This window comes from Mustela putorius, unplaced genomic scaffold (assembly GCF_011764305.1).
Source record: "Mustela putorius furo isolate JIRA1106 unplaced genomic scaffold, ASM1176430v1.1 tig00000738_pilon_pilon_pilon, whole genome shotgun sequence".
In the NCBI taxonomy this organism is placed as follows: Eukaryota; Metazoa; Chordata; class Mammalia; order Carnivora; family Mustelidae; genus Mustela; species Mustela putorius.
This window is the reverse complement of record NW_025421463.1, coordinates 5505057-5529343: the sequence shown is the minus strand read 5'-3', so window position 1 is coordinate 5529343 and position 24287 is coordinate 5505057. Positions and strand designations below refer to the sequence as shown.

The following is a 24287-nucleotide window of genomic DNA, read 5'->3' as shown; positions in this document are numbered from 1 at the left end:
CACCTGACCTCCAAAGCTGTCTATACCTTTAAAGAAAAAAAAGTAGGGTCTAATTTTTATAAAGAAAAACACATTTTTACATTTGGGCTTTATGTCTTTTTATTGTCATTGGATTTTTTTTTTTATTTTTTAAAGATTTTATTTATTTGACATACAGAGATCACAAGTAGGCAGAGAGGCAGGCAGAGAGTAAAGGAGGGGAAGCAGGCTCCCCATGGAGCAGAGAGCCCAATATGGGGCTCCATCCCAGGACTCTGAGATCATGACCTGAGCCAAAGGCAGAGGCTTAACCCACTGAGCCACCCAGGCACCCCTGTCATTGGATTTTTTAAAGGGTTAGGCCAGTTATCTTGAAGGATGTCCCATGTTCTGGATTTGTTGTTGCCTCATGGTGTCATTTAATTTGCTCGTCTACCCCCTGTATTTCCTATAAATGCCCACGTCTGGCCTACGCATTGATTAGATTTCGACTGAATGTCTTTTATAAGGTGCTCCATATCGCATCTCATCAGGAAGCACAAAATGCCAGGTTGTCGCTCTATTTGTGACTCTCGGTTTGATCGTGGCTCGCAGTAGTGCTCTCACTCCAGGGAGCTCTCATTGTAAAAGTACTTTTTCCGCTTTTGCAGTTAACAAGTTCTCCGAGGGGGTGACGCTTCGACACTGGTAGTATCTTACTTCCCAACAAATGTCACCTAATGGCTTTAGGTGATAATCCTTGCCAAAATCGACTGCTCCACTGGGGATCATATACATTTTTAATGCACTTTGAAGAAGGATTAGACATACAAATTCATCATTTTGAGCAGCAATAGCAGATATTATTGAGTGTATAAATTCAGGCAATAATTCTAACAACAATAATAAGTAACATTTATTGAGTGCTTGCTATGGGTTTGAGGCCAGTCCTCCAGCTACTAACTGGGCCAGATGGGACAAGTTAGTCTTTCTGTGCCTTAGTTTCTTAAGCTACAAAAACGAGGGTAATAATGGTACCTATCTTATCGTATTGTTTTAGAGACTCAATAGAGTTGACCCTTGAACAACATGAGTTTGTTTGTGCACATCCACCTACACTCAGATTTTTTCCTATAAATACAGTGCAGTACTGTAAGTATATCTTCCTTATGATTTTCTCTTTAAAAAATATTTATTTATTTGAGGGGCACCTGGGTGGCTCAGTGGGTTAAAGCCTCTGCCTTCGGCTCGGATCATGATCCCAGGGTCCTGGGATCAAGCCCCGAATTGGGCTCTCTGCTCAGCGGGGAGTCTGCTTCCCTTCTCTCTCTCTGCCTGCCTCTCTGCCTACTTGTGATCTCTGTCTATCAAATAAATAAATAAAATCCTTAAAAATTTTTATTTATTTGAGAGAGAGAATGCGAGCAAGCATGAAAGGGGGAAGGTCAGAGGGAGAAGCAGGCTCTCCTCTGAGCAGGGAGCCCACTGTGGGTCTCTATCCCAGGACCCTGGGATCATGACCTGAACTGAAGGCAGACATCTAACCAACTAAGCCACCCAGATGTCCCTTTCCTTATGACTCTCTTTTTTTTTAAGATTTTTATTTATTTATTTGACACACAGAGATCGCTAGTAGGCAGAGAGGCAGGCAGAGAGAGAAGAGGAAGCAAGCTCCCTGCTGAGCCGAGAGCCCGATGTGGGGCTCGATCCCACGACCCTGAGATCATGACCCGAGCCGAAGGCAGAGGCTTAACCCACTGAGCCACCCAGGTGCCCCTCCTTGTGATTTCCTTAATAATATTTTCTCCCCTCTAGCTTATTTCATTGTAAGAAGACAGTGTATAATACACAGAACATGCAAAAGTGGTGTTAATCGAGTGTTCATGTTATTGGTACGGCTTCTGGTCCACAGTTGTCTACTGGTAGTTAAGTTTGGGGACAGTCAAAAGTCACACACAGATTTTCGACTGAACAGGAGGTAGGGGTGGAGGGCAGTGGCCCAACCCGCACCTTATTCAAGGTGCAACTGTAATTTATACATGTAAAGTCCCTAAAATGGTGTCTGTTAGTGTTGCTTGCCCAGCATGGGTCTATTCCTTTATAGGTATGAACTCATTTGCTTTTCATAAAGACCCAAAGAACTAAGGGCTATGTTATCCTTCTTTTGCAAGTGAGGAAGCACAGGTGCAGAGAGGGTAAGAAACTGACACAAGGTCACTTAATTAGTATGTGGTAGAGTCCGGATTTGAACCCAGGAAGTCTGACTGCAGAGTGTTCTCTCCGAAGACTGGAACCTGTAAGGAACCTGTAAGGAGAGATGACAGAAATGGAACTGAATGGGAAGCAGTAACGGGACCTCACGCCACCACCACCCAGGTTTTAAGTTACTCTAAGTTATTGAAAGTCTGGGACTGTTGCAACCAAAGCAGATTTTAGGTTTTATTCATCGGAATGATAGCACTACATTAAGCACAGATGAGTGCACTTACCAGATTTATATAGCTTAAGGCTCTGTATGAGGAACTTTAAACAAAAGATATCACTGGGACCTGAAAAATACAGAACTATGAAGGAAAAGGAAGGAAGCTAACACAAAGGAATAATACAAGAGGGGAATTATGAGTCCTCAGGGCCGTGGGGCAGGAGATGATATTTTGATATAGTCAAGAGAGGAAAAAAAATCCCTCTCATTTTTCACATTCCTGTACTTTAAGATTTTACCACTTAAACACAGGAGTATAGCCATTGTCAGATTTGTAAAAGACCCCACTGGATTTCTCAGTGGGACAGTAGATGAGTCTCGTAAGTAGGTGACTTCCCTGGTTGGTTATCTCAGACCTTCAGATAGTCCAGAAGTCAGTCTCTGCTTCGGAAACATAGAACTCTATACAGAAAAGGCTTTGCAAACCGGTATCCTACCCTACCCCTTTATTAGCATTACAAAAGCTTTCCGGGGCTGTCTTACCCACTCCCTTAAATGCTGTTACAGAAAGCTCTCAAGTGTAATTTTCTAAACAGAACTAAAAATAAGTGAGAAAAAAAAATCCAACATTAATAATGTTTTTATGCACTTCGAACACAGTCATTGCTAAATCGGTTCTGCCTTTTTATGTTTTTTAATGAAAAGCAGCCTAATTGATCAATTGGTCATAAATAATACTTTTTCATTTGTTTTTCTCCACACCGCTCAGCCTTCTAGAACCATGGGCATAATGTGGAAGCCTACAAATGGCTTATGATTTGTGTCTTTTGTCTAGTGCTTTATGGGTAAATATTGGAAACCAAGTGCTGAGAACTCAGTAGGAACTCAGTAAATAATAAGTAGATAGTTTTCTTGTTAAATATGACTTTAAAGAAAGCTCTTTTAGATAACCAAAAAATATTACTAGGAAAGTACACAAGCAGGAAAATAAAAACCTTGGTTGATTTGTAATCTGAAATTTCTTTTCGTCATTCTATAGGCCATAGATTTTTAGTCTTTCATGGAGCAAAATGGGAAGTTAGATTAGCTCCCCTCCCCCAAATAGATTGATGTTCTAAAAACACAGATTATTGAATCAGTAAAGCTAGCAAGAAAATCTCAGACCTACATTCAATACACAAAAATAGTTATATTTTAATACATCAACCTTTTAAGTTGATCATAAATATGTTGATATCCATAGTACATAGCCACCCATTTAGGCAGCTGATGAAAGCTCTAGAAACTCCCCAGAGGAAGAAAAGTGCGCCTAGATAGCACTCATCCACACACACCTTTATGCAGAATTTCCAGTGGTCCATGAATCCTGTGGAGTCTACCCGTGTATCCTCAACAGAAAGAATTTCCTTTATCTGAAGTTATTTCACCCTGAGCCTTGTAAAGGCTTTCAAAAGAGTTTTCACACACGATCTCATTTGATCTTTGAGGTAGACACACTACATATTTTACCTCTCGTGTTGCAGTGTGGGAAAAACCAAAGCTTAAGAAGTTAGGTAAATTTTTCAAGGTCATTTTGCTAACGTCCTCCAAGACTTAAGACCAAGGTTGTGAAGTTGATACTCAGAGCTCCTTCTGCTACACTAGTCTGGGCACTACATTCTGAAGAAGCAGGAATCCTTAATGAGCTTCTGGAAATCGGAATTCTGGCTTTCCTGGAAACTTCCTGCGTGACTCTGAACAAGACATTGTAACCTCTCTGGGCCTCAGTTTCCTTCTCAGTCAAGTGAGAGGTTAGACCATAGGTGCTCTGAAGCCATTTTAGTTCTGTTGCAAATTACTTAATCCCACTGGGTCTGAGAATAGAGGGAAATGACCTTTTCTGTAATAAAGGACAAGACCTTTTACCCTTCCCTGTAGGTCATAAAAGCTGGTGTCCAATTCGTGATCGGTTCCTTTGCGATGCCCAAATCCCCTTAGAAGCTATAAACGTAATAGTGCTTTTGTGGGCTGCTTGTGTGTCATTCTGCTGTTTGCTTCATTTTCCTGCAGGGCTGACTGCCTCACCGTGATTTTGCTCTCTGTGCTCAGCATCAGACAGACCTACCACGATTATTTATTATCCCTCTTGGGTAGTTCAGAGTATAATATGGAAATAAATAAAGATGATGGACTTATTTGGGGCTGATAAACCTTATCCTCTATAAAGGTTATTCCTCTTGAAGGACCTAAACCTTCCATCCCGATTTTTCATTATTGAATTATTTCCTTTAATGTCCCTGAAATGTGCTTGGAAACCGGGAGACTCGTAAGAGGGCCTACAAGCGCTGAGCACAGAAAACCCTAAACAAGAAAGGACGTGACCGAGCCCTTCACTTCGGGAGCTACCTGGGGAATCTTTGGGTCAGTATAATTAGAAGAATTTGTGTTAGCATTTGTTTCAGATTTATTAAAATAGTCTGTAACATATGCTGCCAAATACACAAAATCCATGAGGTAGCCCCAGCTTAGCTCTGAGTCTCTCCGGGAAGCTAAAACAGGCAGAAAAATTCTCATGCTCTGTATGTCAGTTGCCAGATAGAACCCCAGATCCAAAGATCTGCCCGGATGGCAGGAGCCACATTATTCTTGGCCTTTGGACCAGTCTGAGCCAAAGAGTATTGGCAGGGACAGGCTGGCTACCTCCATAATCGGGAAGGTTGCCACAGATCTTTATTTGTGATCAATAGCGAGAGATATGAAATTGGGGGCCCTGGTTTTCAGCCCTTTTTGTCTGTGAATTTTCCAAATGAACTTCAGGCCATCAAATGGAGCCATAACAATTTCTTGCAGAGAAGCGTGTAAATTGCTCAGTCCCGTGTCAGGTCATTGACTGTGGGAAGAAATACTGTCCACTGATGAGAACGACAGAGCATGAACTTTACTCCTATGTTCCGTGCTCTTTCCTTAGCCTCGTGGATGACTTAGTGGGCTCCCTTCCCTCCTCTGTCTTTGAGTGGGACAATGCCATTCTTTAACCTGCTATGCAGGATCCTTGAGAAGAAACATCCATTGTTACAAGAATTTTAGACCTTTGATAAATAGAACGATGTAATATCTCATTTATATTTATAAAATGAATAATATGGTGCTTTCTTACTTAGCCAACCCTATTTTGTGACATTTCTATCTCTTAGACTAATATTGTTAAGTAGACTACTAATTCACTTCATCAACTAGATCCTGACTGGACACTGGTTCCCCGTAAATAATCCGAATAAACAAAGAGGGAGAAAGTGTGGAGACCAAAAAATCCCCTAGCTGGAGAGTGATTCCCAAGACCTGGAACAAGGTAGATGGAGCTCTTCCATAGTAAACTTCGTTGTTCTGTTTTGTTTTATTTTAAAATGCAAGATGTAGGGAAAAGCAAGATTTATTACACAGCCAACATTGTCAGCTCAAATTATCTCATAAAATGAAGGGTCAGTTAGGTGCTATTATCATCAAGAGAGCTCGCTATAATGCTCTGTCATATAGATGCTATAAAAAATTACCCGTCTGGTTACTTTGATTTATTTTGGGGGCTACCGTCAGCAGACACCCCCTCAATCTCTAACTCACAGTATGCAGATACATTGAGAACACTTAGGGTAATAAAAACAAAACCAAATGGATCCTTTCCCCTAAGGAACATACAAGCTATTAGGGGAACTGGACAGATGAAAACTTCAGTGCACAACTTGTGCCAAGGGGATTAACAGAGCAAGTGGAGCAAAGAGGGCTTCCTGGAGGAGGTGCCACTGCAGGGGAGGGAGGTGGCTAAACAGAGAGACATAACTACATCCACAAATTCGCATCTTCCACGGAAATCATAGGAGGAATAGAGTCTTCTTCACTGATGATCCATTTATTTTGCAGATGATAGGAGTTGAGAAGTCTCCATGAATTATTTTTCCTTGAGGAGCCAGAAATTAAAGTTCTGCTGCTGGAAGCTGTCCCTTAAGCTCTTTTCCCAGATTGCCTGCTCTTCTCTCACTTCCAGTTATGTCCCTCTCTGTCTTCTTCTTCAAGCTTAAATAGCCTTGGTTCTTTTAACTACTCTCCTAAGATGGGGTTTTGGCTGCTGTCATCATTTTAAGTGCTCACTTCCGACAGACTCCAGTTTAAAGTCCTGCCTGGATGGTGGTTCCCAGAATGGGACAAAGTTCTCCAGGAGCCCTCTGACAAATGAAGAGTGCCATGGAGTCGTTGTCTCCCTTCCTCTATGCCTTATATTTCTATTAATATGGCCCAAGATTGCATTGGCCTTTTTGGCATTCATGTCACAAGGCTGACTCATACCGAAATTGTGGTCAGCTGAAACCCGTGAGTTCCCATGCCTGACTACTAAGCCAGATCTTCCTTATTCTGTACTTACACTCTTGATTTAAAAACAAACAAAAAACTCTAGGCACAGGTTTAAATGTAGAGAAATTTATCCCTATCATACTAAGCCGTATTGTAACAGCCTATCAAAATACTTCCAAGCAGGGTGCCTGAGTAGGTAGGCCCGTAGGTGTCTGCTTTCAGCTCAGGTCATGATCCCAGGGTTCTGGGATTGAGTCCCATGTCGAGGTCCCTGCTCTGGGGGAGCCTGCTTCTCCCTCTCCCTCAGCCTGCCACTCTGCCTACTTGTTTTCTCTCTCTCTCTCTCTCTCTGTTAGATAAATAAATTAATCAATTAAAAATTTAAAAAAATAAATATCTTTAAAAAAATATTTCAAAGCTAGTGAATTAGTTCTCCCTCCTAGCAGGTGAGTATTTATTTGCTGCTGAGGGCACGGTTAGTCTCATGCTGGATCCCTCTGGAAGATCAGGGTCAGGACTTAATTATCTCCCTCCTCTCAGTAAATTTTCTGCAAGCCTGGACATATCTCCATCTCTAGACAAACCAGCGATCCTCCATCTTTCTGGCTATAAAATAAGAACACATGTGAGTGGCCCTTTCCTTCCCAAGGATACGCAACAATGAGTCAGATGTCTGCAGACTCCAAGTAAAAGTTACTCAGAGGCACTATTAAGTGAAAAGAGGAAATTTTATTTCAGGCTGTCAGCAGCTTTTGGAAGATTTGATTATGCTTACCACTGTCCGTTATAATAAATAGTATCCATTTTTGCAACTGTTTTAAGCTGTAGCTGAGTGATCTGATTTGGGCTTAGAGTAGCATCACGTGATGTCAGTACAATTTCAGTGCCTGATTTGTAATTTGAGTAAACATGAACACGTATATCTGTTTCATTGCAAAGCCGCAGTTAAAGTGATTCTTCTCTCTCCTTCCCCTCCCCCACTGGCATCTTCAGCCCTGGCCTCTTCCGTTAGTAGAATAAGGACTACAAAGACCTTGAAGTTTAGGTTTCTGTCAGATCTTTAGAAACCCCTAAAAGTCTTGCCAAAGTAGCTTAGCGGTTCATAGGTTTTCTTTCCCAGCCAAAGCAGAGAACTCAGGGCTAATCTGTATAACTTTTATAACTTTAAGCTAATAGAAACGTCGTATTTCAAAACCCATTCTTGTGAGCAGTTTTGTTCTTATAGAAAGGTTCAGGGAGCATCCACGTTTTCCTAATCTGTCATTCAGAGGCAAATTTGAATGTTGCTCTCATGACCTTGTAATCCTTAAGATTCACAGATGTCCACACCACCACCACCACCACCACCACCCCCCCCCCCCGCCCCCCGCCACGCCATCCCAGTGATTTTTATCTAGGGCCTCCCTACCCAGCTTCAACCACCAGTCCAGCTGATACCACTCGGGGAACCTATTACAAATGAGGATCTCAGACCTTGCCTCAAACCTACTGAATTAGAATCTGAACTTTCAAAAGATCACCCTGGTAATTTTTATGCACACAAAAATATGAGAAGAACCGACCTAGGGTGCAAGGTTTCGCACCACGTTACCCAGTGTCCATCTTGTGTCGTGATACAATTCTAAAATTCCACTTGGTGTTGATTAAGAGTTTAGAGTTGTTAGTTAAACTTTTACCAGATTTAAATACTTTATATACATCTAGCTATTTCTCAAAATATATATAACCGGCTTTAAAATACTCTTGACTTTCTGAGTTCTTGTAGAACAGGGAGAGATTTGACATCCGCCCCCTGCCAGGGACATTTGGCGATGCCTGGAGACATTTTTAGTTGTCACAATTGGGGGTGAGGGGGCTGCTACTAGCATTGGGTGGGTGAAGGCCAGCAATGCTGCTAAGGACCCTGCAACGCACGGGACGGCCCCCACCCAGCTCCAAATGTCAATAGTAATAATGTTGAGAAACCCTGTTACAGAGGTATATAGTTTGTAGAGAAAGATTCAGATGTGCAACTGTACATTATAGAACACCATAAGCAAGTGGAGCCTTGTGGCATGTCATGATATGACCAAAGAACAGATAGGCTGGCAGTGGCCCAATGATGGTGGGAGGGATGTGGAAGGAAGGCAGTGGGGGATCCAGCCACAAGCTAGAGGAGACATCTAGGACAGACGATCACGTTGCTCTGTGCACAAAGATAGTCAACTTTACATAACAGGGATGAGATTCAGAGACTAGACCCTAGGTATGAACTGGGGCTTGGGGTGGGATGGGGGGAGAATGGGCCAGAGACACAAAGCTTCAGTCCTAGAGCAGATGCTAGATATGATCCCAAAATCATGTTGGGCTTGGAAAACAAGAAAGGCTTTCAGGTGTTAGCCTGAGAGTACGCAGTGGATTTCAGGTAAATCCAGTAAAACAAGGGCTTAGGAGTAAGACAAAATCCCGTTTGTTGGAACTGGACATCTCTGAGCCAGGGCAGCAGTGGGGGTGACCTGATATGATCTAGCCAAGTATTCAGCCACAGCGAATGTCTTAAATCCCTCCCAAACGAGAGAAGGGTTAGTGCAGAGTCTACAGTATCGTTGACTTGCAGGAAGGGGTCACGTGCTTTCAGCTATGGAGAAAGGTAGGCAAGAATCGAACCAGGTCCTGACCCTGGCTGGTGAAAAATCCTGGGGTCAGTACTGGGATAGAGCTTATGATGTTCTTGGGTCATTTCCTTGCTTTACCGAACTTCAATCATTTCAGAAAGATTGTCTACTTTACAACTGTAAAATTTCCAGGGAAAGATTTCTTTAAAGATTGTGTTGATGCCTTATAATGCATCTAAGTCGAGCCTTCTTCCCTGTTGCTAACCCCAAATCCTCTTCCTGGGAAGTCAGCTGGCTTCCTTTCATCCCACCAGGGAGGCTACGTGCTTTCTAACATAAGGTGATACTCAACAACCTCAGTTGCATCCGGAATGGCCACGCCCAGCCTTCCCCTTTTTGGGGCAGAGGATCTCAATTGCATTTGCACAGCCCCAACCTCTTCATCCCTTTGGTATTCTCTGGACCGTCTCCAGGTCCTGCCTGCTTGTGTGAGTCACCACCAAAATGTATTTATTAAACAAACACTGTGTGTTGACTGCCCTTTTGACAATGGAGGGCAGAGAAGAGATAATGTATAAGAATAGGCATGGTTTTGTTGGTCTCTGTTCATCTCTCTTTTCTCTCTCTCCAAGGAGTTGTTGATCTTTGCTGAGTTCATAGTCCAGTTGGAGAGACAGTCCTTAGGCTAAGTGCCATTGTCACATTTTGGTTGTCCCACAAATGCTTTCACTGCGACCGTCACCTAAGGACAATAGAGTACGCTATCCTAGGAAACAGCTCTGATGTGAACTTAGCTGTAAATAAAAGTGGGATAAATGCATTTGCTCAGTTCCAGAGATGGCATTATACTGCCATGTGGATTTTGTTTCAAATGAGCTGCAGAACAAAATTCTTCTCTACGAAAAGGGATTTAGTCAACTGAATTCACTCACTTTGCTGCAACTGGATTAATTTCATTTCACATCATGTCTCTAAGGAGAAAAGTAAACTGATTTGCATCAGGCTAAATGGATATGTTGATGTATCTGAAGTCAGTAAGGCTTATTCCAACTAGATTACAATAATCACGGTGTCCTGGCTGTTTTAGCTTCTATGAAGTAGTTGCAAAAGTGCACCGATTCGGTATGTGAAAAGCAGCTTATAAAGTTACCATAGATGGAGATGTTGCAGAAGAAGAGAGAGCATAGATGTGTCAAATGTGATGAGCGTTCCTCCCTTCCCCCAGATTGAACCACTCTCTCACTCCTCAGTGTTATAAAAAAAAATATTCATTTTATTCTGTAGCCATGTTCTAAAAGTCACCACTTTATATTTTTGAATTGTGCTGCCTGCTGGAACTGCTCAAGATACAGACCCAACCCACTTAGGGCTGAACAGATATCAACTCTGGGCTTGCTGAGTGCCCAGCACCGTGCTAAGTACCACCATCTTCCCCCACCCTGCTCCCGCCATGGACCACCACCCTGCGCTTAATCCGTTCTTCTACCTTCTGCATCACTCTCGTTTCCAGAACCACAATCCTCCCTCTATGACAATCACTGTCTATCTCGGGACCCTCTCCTTCATTACTCCCAAATTGCTGCCTTTATCCTGGTGTGCACTTCTAACACAATAAGGCTGCTAGTGGAAATTTTTCTGAGTTCTACAGCTGGTAGTTCCTGTAAGTAGTAGTTACTTTCAAAGTAACTTGAAAGAAATAACTTGAGGAGATGAGCCTATGGTGTTACGGGGTGGTTATATGGATCTAATGTCATCATGTGTATAGAGAAAGGCATTTATAAATTGTTAACATGCTCTCCAAAGGTAAATTATGACTGCTTTACATGATTTTGAGGTTTAAAAAGCAGCTGGATTATATATAAAAATTCAGTAAGACTTAGTGGCAATTCGGTAGTTGAGAAAGGAAATGAGAGAAATTAGGACATTGACACCCCACCCCCCACCGCCATCAATAAGCTAGAGGCACTCAACATTTTTTTTTTTTTTTTCAAATTAATAGCCAAAGCATACCCTTTTCATTGAGAACATACACTCGGTTCCAAGGACCGGAGTCTGCTCAACATTCTGGAACAAGGCCTTCCCTCTTGCTCAAGCTACCCCAGCCCCCACATAGCCACCTTCCTAAATCCAAGCCAACCTTGAGGGGTTAGCCCCAAACAGAATTAATCTTTTTCTCCCCGGGCACTCCTGTCAGCCTTATGTTAGAATTATTTATGTGGGCATCGATCCCCTCAAATGGACTGTGAGGTGCCGAAAGGCAGGAGCCCTGCTAGCATCTGCCAGACCCTCCCCTCCCCCACCAGTAACAGCTCCTGGTGGAGTGGCCAGAAAATAGAAGAGAATTCCAGCCGGTAATGACCTCCAAAAAGGTTCTATCCCCAGAGGCTGGCCTCAGACACAGAAAGGTTTTTATTTGAGCAACTTTTGGACCCCTCTGACATGGAACAGGGTTTGTTACAAAGACTCATAAAAATTCTATGAGTGGTGGGTACGTACAGGCATTTTCTTCTTCTCTGTACTTTTCCGTACGTTTGAAAATCCTCTTTAAAGGTTACTGAGTTCAGTCCCTTTTATTGTCACTTGATTTTCAGCTCAGAAGTTTCCCTGTAATTTAAATTATAGAAGTCATTCTTCATGTTCCCTGCTTAGTTGTGTTTTCTCTCCGGAACGTGGTCCCCCTAAAATGGTTACTTCTTAGACTGGCGCTTCACACAACGCCAGATTGCATCACACCCTTATTGAAAGGACCTCCTTGTGCAGAGTGGGGGGCTCTTGGAGGATGAGAAACACCACTTTTTAGCACATGGGGGAAAAAATCCTTGAGCTGTTTTGTTATTTTAATACTTTATCTTTGGCAGAGCAGAAAGTCTTTTTTAGGAATTCTCTCTAAAACGATTAGCCATCTGACTATTGCCAAGCAAATAATAGGTGCTCAATAAATATCTTAAAAATAGATTAAATTACTAGGCCCTTCTAAGTGAAAGATAACGTGAGTCATTTAAAACAGATAGCGATGGGTATAGTTTCCAACTGCTCCCCTTTTGAGCGCATTAGAAATCATAGAAAAATGGGAAGAGGTGGGAAAGTTCTGACACTGTTAGAGAAACTGCATTCATGAGAGCAGATTGTAATTTTGTGTACAGTGGTTTGATGAACAATTATTCGAGAGATTTACTGTCACCACGGTCTAAAGCCATGTTGTTACCGTAATAGAAGACTGGCCCGGGGGCCTCATCTGATACCTATAACTCTCTAGCATCTCCTCTGCTTTTTCATCAGCAAGTTCACATCCATCCCCCACCCCCAAACTCTGTGCTGCAGTCTTGGCATAGATCCCTAACCTAAACTCCAGCCAATTCCTTAACAACACACTTTCTCCCCTTCACCTGCCAGTTGCTTCTTGTTCTCAGACACTGCTCCCTGAAATCAGGGGCTTTCGGTGAGTTAAAAAGGGAAATATAGAATTACCTAGCTCTACCAGTATTTTAAGTGTTCTTGTAGACTTAATGAGAGCTCTTGTACAAAACCACTCGAACTCTTTCTTAAGATATGCTCATTTTTTTTTCTCTGTTTGATTGAACTGTTGACCTTCTAGATAAAGGACTAGTTATTACCTCAAGTATGTTTGGAACTATTCTTGCCCTAACCATTCTAAAATGTAATTAGCATTAAGACATTACTGTAGGAGCCCATCCCCTTGGGTTGGGATCTCATTAGACAGCACAAACCGAACAGAATATTGTACATGGTCCACACTCAGAGAAAAAAAATCTCTAAGAAAAATCTGTGGCACTGGGGGTAAAGTTAAAACTGGTGATTTCGTGAGCCCTCTTTTGCTCATTTATTTGATTTGTCTGAGGATCCAAACAGAACAAGGATTGTGGTTCTTCTGTTTAAAAAATGAAAGCAACTCTTTTCTCAGAACTCTGCTTAGGCAATGTGGCTGTTCTCACAGCTCCAGGTCAACAAATACCTAAATAATCCATTTTAGAGCTCTAGCTCGTCCCCCTAAGAAACGCATCTCATTTTAAGGCATGACGTGACTTACCTTGGGAGCAACAGAGATGATAGAGAATGAGTATTCTCCAGGAGGTAGTGAACCAAGGTGGGGAAAACCGAGGCCCAAGCAGGTGTAATATAACTCATGGTTTATTCATGCTCCTCCTTGAACATACCCCATCCCTTCCACTGTAGAAAAAGCCTTTCATTTTTTGAGTTGAAACCCATTTAAGGCTTCCTGCTCATTTATTTCAATATGTGTTCCTAACTCTTGGACCAGTGCCAACCGTTATGAAACCTCCGATGAATAATAAGGAAGCTCTTCATTCCTGGGGGTCCCAAAGGTTATCATTTCTAGTTCATTGCAGGGCCCTTTGGATGCCCCAGTCGAGCCCTAAATGCTTGGAACCTTCAGGAGAAAGCGTGCCTGATTCTGCCATTCACCTCCTTTATAAGTTTATAATGTGTTTGAATGTGCAGAGATATGTCATGTAAACAGTAATTTCTCATTATTATCACAACATTTTTCCTTAATTGCAAAACTATATCTGACCCAAATTTATTCTTGTCATGGCTTGTGTGCACAAGCAGAGTCTCGTTTGCCTCTACAATATATTAATAATGTATTAATTAGCTTCCCAGTGCTGCCCAAACAAGGCACAGAAAGGATTTATCTAAATCATAAAACATGAAATGAAGCTAACACTTTGTTAATTATATTTTAAGGGCAGTCTCGGCGTTAGGTAGCAGAATGAAATTTAGGTCAAATTTTTGAGGGAAATTAACAGAAAACAGCTCTCAATTAAGAAAACATTTGTTTAGCACCTACTGTGTTCAAATTCTGAGAGGCAAAATAGGCCAAGACAAATACAGTTGGCCCATTTAGTTCTAGAGTCATAGTTGAAAGGCAATAAAGGGAAAGGTAATATAAGTATTTTGATTTAGTGTTAATTAGCTTAAATATATTAGATTGAACCATTTGAAACTGACTATATCCGACCATTTTTCACCAAAGGAAGTGGCAATTTCATATGATTCAATCTAATATCAATGTACTCTTAACCTGTACCAGCTCCTAAAACACTATCTTGTTCATTTTCTTTCCATTTTCTTAAGTTTTTCATTTCAGATTTAAGCTGTCATTATTCAAAAATCAATACAAGGTAAATACAGATCAGAGATTTTACTCCCATTTTTTATATTTATTTTTGTAAACTCAAAAGTAACATATACTTAGCAGATCTGAAATGTCTGATTATATTAGATACTTTTCTTTATTTGGTTGAGAGTCATGGACCTTGCTACCTGTTCCTCAATTCCTCAAAAATCAATTTTTCATGCCATTTCCATTGTGATATTCATGCAAAACCATCATCTCTGTTCCCTTCTTTTCTGCAGAGATAACTGTTTGGTTGCCCAACACTTTGCTTGTTTGAAATATTTCTCTATAGGAGATTAAATCTAACACCTAATCTGCCCCCAAATTACAGGTTTCTGAGAAGTCAGAACAGGTTACCATACATGTATTCCACTAAATCCATTCCTTTAATTCTTTCAACATTTAACAAATAGTTAAGCACCTATTTTGCATAAGCATTGGAGTTGGTCCTCTGCTAAGTAAGCGGCTGTATGAACAAAGATGTGTGCATTATATAAATACAAATTTCATGCTACCTAAATACCAGGCACTGCTCCAAGCACTTGACCCGTATCAATCTATTTAACTGTGCCCAATGGTGTGGGTGCCATTGTCCTTTCCATTCTAAAGATGAGGAAACTCAGACCGGAAAGGTTAAGTGAGCTTCTAGAACCCAAAAGTTTAACCAAAGGCACCAATAATCTATCTAGTCATTGTGGGGGACCCGGTGTTAAAAAGAAAGTGTCTCTCGCAGACTATACCAACTCAGGCTGACTTGTGTATGTCAGAAAACATTGTCCCCCTGGGTCTCCTTCAGGCTCAGGACACCAAAACACGCCTCCTTGAGGCCCTCAGGACACACTCGCTGACCTACACATTCTTGCAGAGTCACATCTTAACCCGAATCTTATCGCAATGCTGCCGAAGGCCGGGCACTATCAAGAAAATGTTCACTCATCTTCTTCCCGTTAGGCCCCATGTGTGAACACTGATAGCAGATCTAAATTCGAAGAAAATCAACAGAAGTCATCTCAGTCAACCTGAAAAGTGTAGTGACTCATTCACACCCTTTCACAGGGCTCCTACTGGGCTGCCCTGCTTCCCCGGAACCAGCCTCCAGGTCTCCTGCAGCACGGGGCCTGATCACTCTCTCCTCCAAGGACCACATGAGCCTTGACTTCCTGGTGTTAGGCCTCTGAGCTGCTCAGCCAGCTGCCCCTGCTCTGTGCTGCTGACGACCCCACTGCTTCTGTCCCCGGGGCAGGCTGAACAAGGTTGCCTTGGAAAAAAAATAACAGGGAAGAAGATGCTGACTTTTCAGCCCCGAGAGTATATTCCTTCACTCTGGAGCTAAAATCATAACATCTAAATGTGACTCGACTTGCGTCTGCTCCTATAAACCATGTGTGCAGGCTGCCGAAAACAATACAGAACCACTCAACATCTCATTAGAAAGACAAGAGCTGGTGAGCCAACTCACTAGAACAAAGAAAAGAAAAGCAGGTTTTCGAATTTCACCATGCACATATGCACGCACGTGTGCACACACATGCACACGCGTTGATGTAGTAAAGCCCATGAGATGGTCAAGTGGCCCTGACCGTGAAGGGCAGTTACGTATTCAAGGATTTTCTTGTGCAAATTTAAGTGAGCCACAGGAGCTTAACTGAGCTAAGCTTCAGGTCTCCACGGTGAGAGGACGGTCTGGTTTCTATGTCTGCCTCTAGTAAAGCCATGAGCAGAGTACGCTAGAGCAAGGACTCAGGGACCAGACAGCCCTGGCTGGGATCTCAGCTCCACCAACACCCGCTGTGCAACCCTGGGGAGAACTCCTTAACCATCAGTAATGATGCCTCCACTTCCTCGCCTGTAAAACAGGAGTTAATACAACTGAAATTGTAAAACCTACACGGGTTTGTCATAAGTTTGGGGGAAAGTAACACATGGGGAGAGGTTTAGAACAGTACCTGGCTCTGAGTAAGCCCTCCTCACATGCCAGTTATTTGTAAGAGTAACTTGAAATGAGTTCCTGTAACCCACTTGAAATTGAGTTCCTTTTTTTTTTTTTAACTTAAATTTTATAGTGCTGTGATCTCCTTTTTTTTTTTTTCTTTTGTGTGCATGCAGATGGAGGGTGTTTAGTCGTCCTTGGAATACAATCTTTCCTTTCATTAAGACCCATTATTAAAGTCTCTTCAAGTTTCTCTCCTGCAGTAAATGATCCAGATTACTTAATTGTTCTGCTTTACATGCTTTAATCATTTATTTGAACTTCTCAACCGTCCAGAGTTAGTACTCACAGAAATATCATCTAGGAAACCTTGATTTTGAAATTCCTTATCATCTGCAGTCCATGAGCTCAAATGTTTAAAATCCATTGTTTGGAGTTCTTTACTGTATTGGCCAGCTGGCTTTCCTCCGCTACTCTGCTACAGTGCCCTCATTTCTGACTTCATAGCTTAGCATAAGCCAAAATAGAGGAGACCATAGGTCATTCATTCATTCATTCATTCATCCAGTATTAATCAGGGGCCTACTACAGGCCAGGCACTGTGCAGTGTGATAAAATTACAAACAAGACACTCCCTACTTGGAGGAGTGTAGCTTGGGAAGGAAGACATAGAAGTAAACAAACCACTGCAGAAGTCTTCCAGGAGATGCTTTCCTTGACTTGAGAAGGTACCAGGATATCCTTGGGACAGAAGAGAGGGAGCACATAGCTCTACTTGGTGGATCTGGGAAGGTTACACAGAGAGGGTAACTTTGGAGCCATATTAACGGGCGGCAAGGATCAGAGAGAAGGAGGAGGAGTCTTCAAGGAAGAAGGAACACCTAGTAACAATATGCACATCACATCGCCAGAGAACCTTCCATGGGGCTGTTATGACTGGGCCCTCAGGTCTAGGAAAGATTCAGAGATATGAGGCTGCAGAAAGTCAGCAGGGAATGTCAATGTCACATGTAAAGAGCAATATATATATTCTTTTCTAGTTATTTTTTAAATACCCCTTCATGTGTATGACATATGAGTCAAATAATATTCATGGAGGAGTCTCCATATTTTTAAGATTTTATTTATTTATTTGACACAGAGATAGAGCTCACAAGCAGGGGAGCAGCAGGCAGAGGGAGAAGCAGATTCCCCACTGAGCAGGGAGCCTGCCGCAGGGCTCGATCCCAAAACCCCGGGATCATGACCTGAACCAAAGGCAGACACTTAACCGACTGAGATACCCACATGTCCCTTCATTTTTAATTTTCTAGAAAATGATTTTTCAAGTACAATAGGATGTACTTCATTTCCATATTTATGCCTGACACAATATTTATCTACTGATTTGTTTACTTATTTACTAGCTCTCTCCCTTTGATCGGCTGTCTCCCTCCGCTAGCAGGTAGTCTCCACGAGGTCAGGGACTTTGCCTCTTTTGTTCATGTCTGCATCCCCAGCACCTAAAATGGTGTTTGACTCATGATAGGTTCTCAATAAATATTTGTGGAGTAAATGAAGAAATTTCCTTGTGGGTGAAAAGAAACAATCATACCCTTTACTAATGGGGGGGGGGGGGGGGAGGAAAAGAAAGAAACCTGGACTTAAAACAGTTTTTCATGAACAGATCCAATTTGCAAAAATGGAACTAAAGTTTAAAAGCTATTTTTCTTCTTGAAGCTCTGCTTCTGGGAGAATCACAGCTGCCAGCTTCGGTGGTGGTTTTCACTGCCCAGTTCCAAATTCTGCACAGTTGTACATATTGGCAGGGCTCAGCTTCCTTAAATGCTCTTGGATCAGTAAGGAAATGGTGATTTTCCTTATTGATTTAATACCAGTTCCTCTTCTGTGAGAAAGCCCGTGCGCTGCCCAGTGGAACATACAATAAAAACCGAACACTGGGGGCCATACATTAAGTAAGTCACTCATGTTCCTCTTCAGTCGTGTGATGTTAAACCATTTCTACTTTCGAGCTGGAGCGTTCAATCATTCTTCCCTTTAAATTTAGCAGAGTGAGGGACGCCTGGGTGGCTCAGTTGGTTAAGCAGCTGCCTTCGGCTCAGGTCATGATCCCAGGGGCCTGGGATCGAGTCCTGCATCGGGCTCCTTGCTCGGTGGGGAGCCTGCTTCTCCCTCTGCCTCTGCCTGCCATTCTGTCTGCCTGTGCTCTCTCTCTCTCTCTCTCTCTCTGATAAATAAATAAAATCTTTAAAAATAAATAAATAAATAAATAAATAAATTTAGCAGAGTGATTATTCCTCCTGGTGGAGCGTACCTGTGCTCCTTTCGATCTGCACAATAGCTCATTCCCGGATGAACTTTAAGCTCTGAGGGAACGCCTCTAAAATACTGTTTATGAATCGTCGGAGAAATGTTTCACATCCTTTTAACTCTAAAATGGTTGTAGCAGACCACTCTCTCCAACGTTTCCATTTTCCAAGAAGACAGAAAAAGGACTTTGGGCCACAGGGCTGTGAGGACACAGTAATAATTCTACTTGCCGTGGATTTTACTCAGTGGCCTCCTGGAGGCTGCAATGGAGGAAAGCCATTGTCAGCAATTATTTACCATGAGCAGGGTACTGAGTTCAGTCCGTAGACTGCGAGGAGGAGGGAGGCTTGGTACCTATCCTCTGGAGCTTACAAATTACCTGGGGAAGTAAGACATAAACCACAAAGTGAAATTATTGGTCACTAATGAACAACACCGTATGGACCACACAGGATGCCAAAGAGGACAGGGCAGCCAGACGGTGTTCCTAGAAGAGATGGTCTTGAATTTGAGTTGGACCTTTAGCGGGGGGGGCTGGAGGGAGAAAAAGCAGAGCCGGAGGAATCTCCATGGACGCTGTTGCCCAGGGTCCCACCTGGCTGAGGCGGAAGTTGCGGCTGGTAGGGTAGGGGGTAGATTGAGGGTGGCCTCAAATGTCGTTCTAGGAATTTAGTGCCTGATTCTATACGTGAAGAGGAATCAGTCAGGGTTTTTGAGCAGAAAGGATATAAGCTCAGCAGTGCTTTAGAGAGATGTAATCAAGCAGCAATCCGTGCTATGAATTTAATTGGGGGCTCTTCAGAACTCAGATAATGAGACCCTGACCCAGGCTGGGGACAGTAGGATATTTCCATCATGCAGCACATTCTCGTGAAGATTGCTTAGGGGCGTCTGCTGAGCTGCACTCAACATGCCTGCCCATCTCTGTGCCTTAAGACAGTGGTGCTGGGGTACTGTGTGCTGCTGGGAAGTGGGCTTGTGACTTCAGAGCCCCGTGGTCCACACAGGGTACAGGCCCAGCTGTGATCTGCACACGAACCTCAGAGACTCAGGCAACTTACCCTCTAGAAGCTTGTAAGAGCCCAAGAGTCCGTGCCCTCAGTGCAGAAGGCAGCCCTTGCTCGGGTTCACATAGCTCATCAGTGACAGGTGCAGTGACTTACGGCCCGTGGGCAGTGCTTCCAAAGCAGGTTCAAATTCTGCTTTGCGGAGTGCATGGACGAATTCTGACACAATCCAGAAGAATTTTAGTCCTGAGGTAGTTGAAGCTCCTTTGTTTACTCGCCCCAGGCCCTACTGGCCAGAGCCAGTCCCCTGTCTGAGCCCCCACTTCTTTTTTGTTAACTCCTGGCCTCAGTGCTTTCCTCAAACACCCTCGGGCTTCTAGACCTCCTCTGCTTACTCCTTGCTGTTTCTTGCGTCCTGCCTCAATTATGCTGTCTCCTTTGGAACACTTTACAGTGCCAGCCCAGGTGTCACCACCTTTAGGAGACCCTCTACACTACACACATCATGGCCTCAGCCCCTTCCTAGGTAGACTAAGGTCTCCCTCCTCAGCCATGCCACCTTGCACAGGGCTCTCTCCATGATGTCTTATCATCGCCTGTTTATGAGCTTGTCTCCCACCCTTCAACTGTGAGCTCCCTGAGGGCAGGGACCGTGGGTGTGCGTCCCTGGACACGTAGCATCTAGCACATTCTAAGCCACACACTGGCACATACCAGGTATTCACACGTCTGATGAATGAATGAGTGACATTTGCCTTCTTGATGCGTTCATTTATTTAACAGACATTTATTAAGCAACTACGTATGATCAGCACTGTGGTAGTCGCATTTACATGTCAAAATATACCAAGGCCCTCAAGTTCCAAATTATGTGTGCATCAGTCATGCGCATGGAATGTTAACATGCACACGCAGTGGAGACCGCATCCACATCTACAAATACGAAGCTAGCAAATGCAGGAAACTGCGTGCCAGATGTCCCTGAAATTTGCAAAGAACCAAGCACCAAAAATGACAGCTAGCTCCATAAGGCCCGTAAGAGAAAAAGAGAAAAACGTAAAAGAACAAAAGAACCTCCAGCAGAAGGAAGTGGCTATGGTTTCTTTTCTTTTTTTTTTTTTTTCCCTCTATGCCCTAGAGCTGGGGGTGGGGAAGATTTAGAAAAGCATTCTATGCTGGGCAGTTTCCTCTAAGTCTGAGTTCCTCAAGGGCTGACTCTTAGGAGCTGTTAGGAAAATCCATTGCCATGCAGGAGTCGGGGGACTGTTTTTTCATTCCACCGGAAATTGTTAATGGGGACTGCCTTAGTGGCCCCTTATTGCTTTGCCTGTTAGAGAGACAGCAGGTTCACCCAAGCAATTCTGGAGCTCTGATCACTGCCAATTAGGGGAGCATTGTCTGGCTGCCACAATCAAGTGAGTATAAATATATTTATTGTGATTGGAAGGGGGAAGGGAGACAGCAGAAGCTGCCACCCCTTGCCTCGCTCCCGGCCTGGATCAGACTGAGACTTTCTGTCCCCTGGTGCCCAGGAAGTGGTCACTGGCTCTCTGAAGTGGAATGAACAGCTGAGCATTCAAGCTGAGAACTGGTTTTCCGGGAAGGGGCCTTCCTTGTCTCTCTCTTTCTTTTTTTTTTTTAAATTGCTTCTTCTCCCCTTTTTCTCAGTTGCTTCCGTGGAAGCTGAAGAGAGGAGAAACCAGACGCCACGGCAATCACATTTTAATTCTGCCTTGCTTCCCCCACTTAGCTTACCTGCAGCTCCGGGATCACAGGCAGGACTCACACTCCCCTTGCTGCCTGGCCGAGTGTTCGAGTCTGTCTGGCACGGGATTTATTTCCTTGTCGGCTGGGGAACTTTTGTGGGCATATCTGTGATGCGTCTCAGAGCTGGGGTTGAACGACCTCGATAAAAATAGTTTTCTGCAGCGGACTGATAGGGGAGGGATTTCTCACATTGAAACGGCTAGAAAGGGAGGCACATTTAGTCACATCTGGTGGCGTTCTTGTCTGACTGGAGAGCGGGGTCTGTGTAAGCATCTGCCCAGATCTGAAAATGCAGGCTGCCTCTAGTCAGCCCCAAACAAATGGTTGGGTCGGACACAGACGGCCAAAGCACACTGTCACGGTACAGGTCGGCAGCAGAACAGATCTCGGGGCTGAATTTTGAACTCTGGTCCACGCAGGGCCAGTCCATCAAACACAGGATGGGTTTTCTCACCCTTGACCCTTGGCTAACCGGCCTGATAGAGCTGAGCTGATTTTGGCTCTTTCCCTCCACTCTCATCCTGTAAGGGCTGCTCGGTCACAGCACCTGGGGGGCAGGAGACCCTTCCCCATGGCTACGACCGAGTCAGGAGTCCCCTTCCCCCTTCCCTGGGTCCTGTTCCTTTCAGGCTCTAGTTTGTCTTCCCGACTGCGAATTGCCCCCAGCCTGCCTTCTCCAACTGGACAGAAGCTGTTTTATTACTGGTAGCACAGATATGGTACGTGACACTATAAGGGAAAAGTATAGATACACAAAATACATTTCGAGAGATCACTCAGCCTGAAGGCATCTGAGCACCCTGATCCAGCCTCTTCCTGCTAAATTGTTCCTTCCTCAGCTGCTCAGAAATTGTTCATTTATCTCCAAGGGAGAAAAAAAAAAGTCATTCCATATTTACTGGTTAACAAATTACCACTTAGAGGAAGAAAAAAAAAAGAGAAACTCTCACTGTTAATAGATTGGTTCTTTGCCTTGGCCAAACCCTGGCTGATGGACAGCCACTGTTCCCTTTGAGTTGGCTACATTTTCTCTCAATGGTTTTTGTTTCCTTGAAGCAAAGAGATGTCTTGATTCTTTCTTTCTTTGATCCTGCTTTTGAGGAATGTGCCGGTATCCTTTGGGTCTGTTTCTTTTGTGTGCTGATTCGATTAAACCCCATACATTTGTTGAGGAGCCTATCGTATTGGGTGCTGTAGATGATTTCCTCTGAAATCATCCCAACCTGAAAGGTGAATGGGGTCACGTATCTGAATGACTCCCTCCTAATCCACTGGTTTTCTGCTGTGTAGATAAGGGCAGGAAACAGCATCTAGCAAGACACACAGCCTTGTCAGAAACCGAGCCTGGGTTCAGTAGTCAGTGAGACCTGGTTGTAGGGCACCTCCCTTTCCCTTCTGAGTCATACAGTCGTCATTAGAGATCTGGATGGGGACGGCAGAGCGGTTCTTCTGTCCTTTGCTGTTCTCCATAACTAGAAGCCAAACAGACAGCGAAGAGTCTGGTCTGACCATATAATGTTGGTACAAGTTACAGATCACTGTAAGAAGGTATTTTTGGCCTGAGGATTAAGGTGGCATTTAGGTGTTGTTATTTGAAGCACATCATTTGGTTACAGGGATAAAAACGTCTTGAACACCCATAAAGGTCTGGATCTGGTTGGACATTACATCTTACCCCATTTTGATTCTTTTTACTCAGGGTGCTTCCTGCTAAGAAATGATAAAAGATAAAGGTCTCGTTAATAGTATTGTACCGGTGTCAGTTTCCTGGTGTTGATGCTGTACGGTGGTGGTGTATGGGGTCACCATTGTGGAAAGAGGATGAAGAGGACAGAGTACTCATCTTGGTTTTACTTCCTGGGGTTGAACAAATATTTACATTTTATTTGCCTCTTCCTCCCCTTTTTGCATATAGATTTTGTGAGGAATCAGCAATAAAAGGGCTCATTTTTCTGTAGAAGAGAAAAAAAGAAGTAGAAGAGGCAAGAGAACCCCGGCCAACATCGGGCTAGAAGGGCTATTTCTTATCTCCCTTCATCCTCTTTACCTACACAAACTTACCTTCTGCACTCCCACTCACTTTGTCCTTCCTTCTCATTCAAGGGGAGATACTTACAAATGAATTCCTCTACCTACACAAGGCATCCAGCCCTTCCTTGTGTTTCCAGAACTCAGTCCTTGTACATAATTTCCCCATGTGAGTTCCTTCTAAACCTGGGTTTTAATAACTGTCTCTATGAGACTAGGTTCCAACTGTCTATGCCTACTCAGACTTCTATGCTGAGATCTTCGCCTATATATCCAACCCCTGCCTAGGAATTTCTACCTAGATGTTTCTCAAGCATTTCAAACTTTTTTCCAGATTATCTTTTCTGCCCTTAGTGCCTTATCTCTGAAAATGTTATTTCCATCTACCATGTTGTCCACAGCAGAAAGATGAGAGCCATTCCAGATCCATGTAGGTTGATATGGTAGCTGGTAACCACATGTACTATTAAGTACTTCAATTATGGTTGGTACAAACCAAGATATACTGTAACTGTAAAATACATACCGCACTTAGTTCAGAAAAAAGAATGCAAAATATTTCAGTAATATTTTATATTGATTTCATGTTGAAATGATAGTATTGGGGATATATCATGTCAAATAAAATAAATTATTAAAAATAAATTTTTAAATATGCTAGTGAGATAGTTAAAGTGACATATGTGGCTCACATTTGTGGTTTGCATATTTCTGTTGGAGCGCGCTGCTCTAGACTCTTCTCTGCCTTCTAGCCATTGATAGTTGGCCACAGTAATAGACAGGTCACCAT

The 24287-nt window shown here is 43.2% G+C and overlaps 1 protein-coding gene across 2 annotated transcripts in view; it reads left to right on the top strand.

Annotated features, from left to right (window-relative positions):
• GRAP2 (GRB2 related adaptor protein 2) overlaps positions 1-24287 on the top strand; it is a 62256-nt gene that overhangs the window by 2966 nt on the left and 35003 nt on the right. Inside the window, exon 1 of one of the 2 annotated variants that reach the window (XM_004743303.3) lies at positions 20883-21117. The exons of the other annotated variant lie outside the window; for it this stretch is intronic. The gene's annotated coding sequence lies outside the window, so the exon portion shown is untranslated. Of the gene's footprint in view, positions 1-20882; positions 21118-24287 lie in introns of those variants that run through there. 2 annotated transcript variants of the gene reach the window in all.